We start from the raw sequence: 8,138 nt of genomic DNA on the forward strand, positions 1-8,138 counted from the left end.
GGGAAAATGTGCTATCATCGACACATCGTAAAATAGGAAAAACCCGTAAAGCACTTATCCAATGAAGATGGCTCGTAAAAAATCCAACCTGCGGACGGTAAAGGGTGGAACGATAGTGTGCAGATAGTTTTATGACCGATAGCTTTTAAACGAGCACATGTTAGGTTTTACCATTTTTTACGAAGCATCGTATAATCGAGATTACTTCCATTGCTTGCACAAGGATGAATCGTAAATTCTGCCACATCAATTTAGTATGAACTTGCAAAGTATATATTTTTGTAGGCCAAAAAAGAATATAGGTAGTGCGAGAATGTTTTACCTACTGGTAGGTAAAAGTAACTTTTTTTTACAGAAATTATATTTTTAAGGAGAACGATTTGCAAGATTTTATTCAAAGAATATCCATTTTTCTATTCTGTTATTTCCTTGGAAAGTCGTAATAAGCGTAATAAATATTCTCTCGGAAAATCGTGACCAATCTCTGTACGTAACTGAGACGGAAAATTAATAGCATAATTATATGTTTGTCCCTGCTCCTTAAGTGCCCTAATCCGTCACAGGGACAGTTGGCTTCATTAGGCACAATTAATCGTACCACAGAAACGTGCCTCGAAGACGGTTTAGAGATGGGTCTCACACCGGACATCGGTCATCTTTGTTGTTCGTGAGCATTTTCTTGTGCTTCTCTGGCTCAACCGTTGTGGATAGGACATTTGTCTCAGGCAAGTTAAGGTAGACAGTATTCACCGGTAACAGAAGGTGAAATTCTTCTAGCAACTTGACTGAAGAGATCGAAAAGAAAGAGAGGACAAAAAATTGTTCTTATTTTTCAACGTACTCGACTGCAAGGATCGCCTAGAACATCCGTGTCCGGTGCAAAGGAGCTAGTTAGTTGCAAACGGTTTACTTGGCAGCTCGGGGTCTTTTTTTGATAAATTACTTTGAGGTAGCCCATGAAATTTGATATATTCAGCAAAACACTAAGGAAAAATGACCGTTTGAAGCCCAACTATTTAAGATTAAAAAAATAGAAGAACAACTTACTATGCTATCACTAATTTAGACAAACATGTGATTTGTGTTATGTCAGCATATCGTACAGCGGCTCGTACAATGACTGGAAAATTGCTGAAAATTTGTTGCCCTCCAAACGAACAGAAACAATAAAACGGCAACGCTCAAATTGATACTCCTTCCTACATCCGATCCGATCTCATCGTTTGTGATTGATGTTTTATTTGATTACGCTCTTAACATTTCGAGAAACGCACCAATTTCGCTCAAATTGAGAACCCCGACGCATTAAAAGGCGATCGCTTCATGTTGAAAATCAAACGGTGTGCCGGTGCAGTAAGGTGGCGAATCAATTTTATGGAACCCTTATAGACGGCAGGGCGGAATAAGTGGTGAGCGTGTTCTTCTCCTAAATGGCATAAATTTTTCGATCAGAGAGAGAAAGAGAGAGATAGAGAGAGAGAGACACAGAAAGAGAGAGAGAGGAAAAGTGGTAGGGAAAAAATATTTCCCTACCTTCGTTGGCAGCCAAATAAAAACGCCTTTATAAATTCTTTCACATACGTTCGAGAGGCTTCGATTAAAGAGGCATGGATCTCGATACCCTTTCACCGGGGGAATTTTTATGAAAGGCAATGAATTCAGTAGAACATCTTTACTGTTTACGGTAAATAAAAGCATATGTAAGATTGAATCTGTACATTGACTGCATTTCAAACTTGAATGTAAAATTTGTTAAAACACACTTTTGGTAGTAGCAGAAAAAAGCGTTTCTGGAAAACGCGGGCTATTAAAACGTCCCATGATAAAACCACAGGATACGGAGGATGGAAAAGTTTTCCATTAATCGTTTTTCGTTGCCGGCAGTATTCGCTCTTCTTCTGGTTCAAAACAAACAAGGGGGAAAAGCGAACGGCCCGTTCTCGAATAGACGGAAGAGCGTTTAAAAGTTTTTGCAACAGTAGCTCCGTTCGACAAAATCAGCCCGGTGGGATGTGGTGGGCTCGCAGGATGCAAATTTGTAGTTTCCGTGTCCGTGGCGGGTGCGACAGGACGGGAAACGGGAGATTAAGGTCGCGTGGATAAAGAGCGAACATCGTTACCCCTGGATAACCTTGACATACATTGAGGGGCCAGGGTTTAAATGGGCAAAAGCTTCGTACAGACAGTATTGTCCTGTGAGCCTTCAAGGGTACCGGTATGTTCGAGAACCGCGGGTAAACCGAACAGCTCGTAATTCGTCAAATTTATGCTACGTGAGGTAACTTTTTTTAGATGCGTCTTTAAGACGGACATGTCTTTAAAACCTTAAGTTTTTGAGGTATGTTAAAGCACCGCCTGAAAGTGTTTATTACCTGTGTTCTCAATAAATATTCACTGCTCGCCAAAGTTTTCCTAATAATCCATTACCTCTAGGTCCTCATTCAACGGCATGGTAGCAAAAAAAACACAGTTTGAAAGTGCTCGAGAATGGCTGCGAACAAAAGGCTTTTTCGAGCGCAACAAGGATGTGTGGGACGCCATAATTTACCCTAGCGATGATGCACCATTGCAAATTGTTGAAACGGCTTTTGTTCTTCCGATGGTATGCTTTTTTATTCACTTTTTAGCTGCTGTTGCATTGAGTTACTTTAGGACGACGTTGCATACTGATTTTCCTTTCCAGTTTAGGTCGTTCAACATTGGACCCAAAAATGCAACATTATCTAACGATGGAAGGACAGTACATGAAAAATATTGTTAATATAAGTTTTAAATTGCAAGAAATTCTTCTAGAATGGTTTGTTATCGGTTAGAAAAGTTTCAAAAGACATTTGTCAAACAAATTATCCATGTTCATTCACACTAGCTCGTTACTGTTTCGTTGTTTTCAAACTAGCATTTTCAGTACCTTTGCATATTTTGCTTCCTTTTGACACCACACTAAATCAATGGCGTAGTTCTTCGCTGTAGGGATACAGCTAATGTATTCGAAAAATATATCCCAGGTTCTTCCGCATCGTCCAGTCTCACAGTGCGTGGCATTCTGAATCTCGTTCTCGTTTTGCAATTACCATCGTCCTCATCGCCAGTACACCCGTGGGCGTGGGAAAGAAGACTCCACTGCCGTGGCTACCAGTTCCATATCCGAACCTTGTGCATCCGTGGTGCGCTTTCGCTTTGAACCGGATGACCCACGCACGCCGGACGTCGTGCCGTTGGTGGCGTTGCAGCAGCACCGGAACCGGTCGCATAAATCACGACACCGCCATCACGAACGTGAGGCCAAACCCAAAGGTCAACAGAGATCGTGGCCGGGCCATCGTTCCGCTGTCTCGTTCGACACGGCCCCATGCTCGAAGCCCCGGATTAAGGCCATCGGAGCCGTCGTACTGCGGACAACTTGCTCCCGTTTGCCAGGAAGTTCACGCGGTGTTAAATTATTTCCATAAAGCGCACCAACATGCGGCCCCGCACGGATCCGGACCATCGAATAATTGCCCTTTTTGCGATGGTAATGAAGATAATGGCGCACGGCCCGTTCTCGGGCATGATTAGCTCGAAATCGATGCGCGGACTCCCGAGCGTCAACCCGTGGGGATGTCTAATGTGCTACAAATTTCACCGGTTCCGGTTTGGCCGGTGTTTCGGGTAGTTTACGTTGTGCTAAGAGAAGCATTAGGGAGCCCAAAATCCAAAGTGAATGGTCACTGGCGGACGTGGCCGTGCTGCATTTTCTTCCTGCATGAGTTCGCTCACCAGGACCTCCGAAAACTTGCCCCTTGTTAGCGTTATCGTAATCGCAATCGTCGCGTTTATGGCAGCAGCTTTCGGCGACCGGGGTTCGCTTCGTTGCATATTCATCGGGGTGTGCGCGCGTCGTGCTTTAGATTGTTTTCAAAAATTCTACCCTTGCTCCTTGCAGCGAACCCCTTTTGGTGGCGCGGGCCGTCTCACCGGAAGCCACTGGTAATGATGCCGACCACGGGCTACGGGAGCGAAAACAACGACGATGAACAATTTGGATGCCTCCTGGTCTGCCACCGTGGCGTCTTCCGATCAGCTCCTAAGCAACTGACAGCACACCGACTGACAGCATGTGGAAGACCGTGCAGCGAACCAATTTACCACCGCTTGATTGTCGCATCGGTCGGTAGGTTCATGCTATCATTATGCTGATGGTGTGTTGCCGCCCGTTTTACCAGTCCTACCTGTGAAGGGGACTCCCACCATCCGTGCGCTTCTCTAAGTTGCTTTTCCACCTTGTTGTGACGAAAAAGGTGCAGCTTTGTGGGCTTTTTTTGGAGGGGATCACGTCACCACACTGCCTCTTGTTTTCACGGGTGAAGATTGTGGTACGAACGAGGAATGGAAAGGAAGCGATTTTCTTTTCTCAGGCATCTTCTTGTATGCCCTCGAGCGCGGCATCGGTTAGAAGATGGATATGGGCCGCCGGACGAAGAAACCAACCGGCATTTTACCGCGTTGCCACCGCGATCAGCAATGAAAATGGCAGCTTTTTTTACTTCAGGCAAAAGCACACACACACAGCCAAACGACACACACACACACACACACACACAATTCCTCGTCATAGTTCCCAATCCACTTCACCCACTTTGCCGCAGGCGAACTGGCAACCGGAAGCGGACGCCAGCTTCGGATCAAGGACGACAAACAAGCGACATCGAAAGCCGCGAAGCTGGAAAGAGAGAACGCGCCCACGAAGGTGCTCCTCAGGTTGTCTGTTCCTAGCCTCTTTGCGAAGCGAGAAAAGCTAAGAAAAGCACAAACAAACGAGTGTCGTACGACGCGCATAAAATGAATTAATTTGAATGAATTTTTCACACTCCATCCTCATTTTCCAGCAGGCCAGCGGGTGTTTCGAGACGCCTGGGGATGATTGCGCTTGTTGTGGTGCTGGCTGTCGCTTGATCTCTGATTTCTTGGTTTGAGTAAAGAGAACAAAAAACAACTAAAAATGGAACACCAAACTGCATATATATGATTTTTTTGCTTCCTGACCATTACCTAACCCCCAAACCCAAGCCGATGGTTGTGTGTTGTCGTGGCAGCTAGTGATTTTTCTTTTGAGCTCGATATTGTGATCGTCGCTTAAAACTGCACCAAGGTCAACCATGAGTGTCTGATGATAGAAGACATCGATTTTAAACGAACACTTTTGTCAGAGACTTTTTTAAGAAGCTTGTTTACTTGAAGTGTGGAACAAACCTCATGGGCTATATAATAGACTGAGTGTATTTGAGAAAGATAATTTTTGCAAAAAAAATCCTTACGAATGGAGAAACACTGAAATACCTCAGCATACCGACATCAATTTGACATTTCTCGGGGAAAATGTGCCGCATAAAAAATGCCACTGTATTATTTAGGCAATTGAGAACACTGAGAGTCATCGTAAATGTTTGTGTAAAGATTTGTCCACAGAGAAACGACTTCATAACACAGCTACCCAGTATGGCACGTGAAATTCTTGAGATTCGCGCGATATGGTGGTAGGAAACCAGTAGATCAACCGTTTAATATGTCCCTCTCTTCGTGGAAAGATTAACGCAAAAAAAATCTCATAAACATTTTTCATTCCCCTTTTCTGCACACGTGCTTTCCCTTCCACGTTCGTTTACAATTTCAAGGAGCAATCGCAAATATAAAAATGATTTGTAGTCAAATGCCACCGAGTGGTGTGGTAATGTATGCTGCATTCTAAAATGTTTCTCTATCACGTGTAGACCATTGAAATTCCACATGTGAGAAACCGAGCCGTAATCGGAATGATTTCAGATGTGATTTAGACGGGTTGCGAGAAGCCATATTTATTTTTTCCACAAAAGAGCATATTTCCCATGACGGATTATGTTTTGTTTTACGGAAAGAAATTTGATCTAAATAAGCTGCAACAACTGTTTTTTTTTAAATTGAATACTGTTTTAGTGAATCATTTATCGAACCAAGGGTTAACGACGATGGCTTTAAGTGTAGGCCATTATTCGTTTGGGTAGGCAACGAAGATAAACTCCTACCGCTAGAAGCACATTTTCACGGTGCCATGAGCAAGAGTGAATTTTCGTGTCCATTGGTGGTGAAAAAACCAAACATTCCGGCTAATGAAACGGTCGGGAGTGAATACCAAAAAGTAGACAACAAATCTCGCCCCGAGAATGGGCCGGAAAATTCGATGGAAAGTGAAAACGATCGAAGCAAAATAAAAAGAAAAAAAACACGACAAACTCCTATTCATTCCCTCGTTTGGTGCCGTTCAATTTCAATCCACACTTGACTTGATTCTTTGGCTTATTGCGAGGAGTCAAAAGTTTTCCTCGCCGGAATCTCATACCGTTTCTTTTGTCTTTTTTTTTTCTTCTTCACGTTGTCGGCAGGGAATAGAAGCCCGTTCGCGTTTGTCCTCGGTTGGTGGAACCAGAACAAACCGGGTACTGCTTGCGTGGGTGGATAGAAAAAGGATCGAATAAAGAACCGGACGGAAGGGAAACGGCACAAAAGTTCTACACAAAAAAAACCGTCAGACGAAATTTTTCATCCCGGTTTTGGCACGGGCGAGTCCGATTTGGTTATGACACTTTTGTGGAGAAGTACACGGGGATGGCTTAGAAGTTCGGTTTTCAATTTCGGAGTGTTTTGTTGAGCGGTTCGAAAACGGCTCGGAAGCCCACAACTTTTCTAAAAAACAGCCGAATACTGTAAACGTCATGTTGTACAGTTTTGTGTGTTTGTTTAGTACCACTTTATCCATTCCATGAACAACCAAATAGTAATACAAATTGACACACGGTTATTGAAGAAATGTGCAATTTGTGATTGATTATTTCGAAGTGTAAAACTGTCTAATACGTTTAAGCTATGAATGCAATTGTAAAGTACTGTCAGTTGAAAAAATAATTGAAGATTTACACAGCTAAAAAATTGATTAAACACACCACTTCATTAGGTATTTACAAAAAAATGTTTAGAACTGCTACTTATATGTAAGCTATGATCGGAATTATTGATTGTATTCCTTTAAACATAACATATAATACTTCTCGCATTCCAATTGCGTGAATGCAACGCTAAAGAAATTTTAATCGTCACTGCATCGACGCCAGACAGCAAACCCCTTAAACTGATAATTGCGACCAAGACGGTTCTGGCCCCTCTGCGCCTTACGTGCGTTCATCTGTGTGGTCTAGTCTCAATGCGCCTCCACTGGTGCCGGTTGTAAATTTTCGTCCCCACCATTTATGACACCCTTTCCCGTACTGCTTTACCGCATCGTGTCAGGCGTAAGGATGGCTTCCGGTTTCACATGTGCCATTCGGTTGAATGCATTGTAAACTTTTGATTACATTTGAGATTAGCAATAAACTTACGGCAGCAGTTCTTATGCTTCCCGGAAGCTGCCAGATGTAATTAAGTCGATCGCAGCTACCCTCTTTGAGGTAAATAAGAGAGAGAGAGAGAGAGGGAACGAAGGCACCCCATTCCGGAATGCAGGAACGATTGGCGCACGGATGCTAACGCCGGTGCAGTGTAGCTAACGCATCACCTCGGAGGCCGGAACCAACTCCATGCAGGGGCAGTAATTAGAGCCGTAAATCTTAAAACATTTAACGCCCTCCGTTGCGTCGTTCCGAAACGACGTCCCGATGGCTGGAATTCTTTTTCATGTTCTCAAAACAGTCCTTAAGGAGGCAAGCGTCCCGGTGGGTCGGTGGGTATGACGATGGATGTCCTCTTTTTATTTCGTTCCCTTTAAGGCCAGTATCGGGGGAAGGATGATTTGGACATTCACGGCCATTCGGGGATTTCCTGGAAAGCTCCTAACGCCACTTCCCAGCCAAAGTTTCCGTTCTTTCATCCAGAACATGGCTAGAGTTTCATCATTCGTCCAGGCAAGGCGAAGGATGTGGATGATTGGACTGAGGTGACATTCGTCCCGGTACGAGACGAGACGACTCAAGTCAAGCTGCTGCCAAACTGTAGCGTAAATATTGACATTACAGCGGATCGGAAAATCGCCATCGATGTCGGCTGGCGACGGTGCGACGTGGGTGGCGTGGAAACGAACCTTGCTTCGAGAATTCCCAAAGCTATTCTGCAAATATTTTAATTTGTCTTACTGC

This window comes from Anopheles nili, chromosome 3 (assembly GCF_943737925.1).
Source record: "Anopheles nili chromosome 3, idAnoNiliSN_F5_01, whole genome shotgun sequence".
Classification (NCBI taxonomy): Eukaryota; Metazoa; Arthropoda; class Insecta; order Diptera; family Culicidae; genus Anopheles; species Anopheles nili.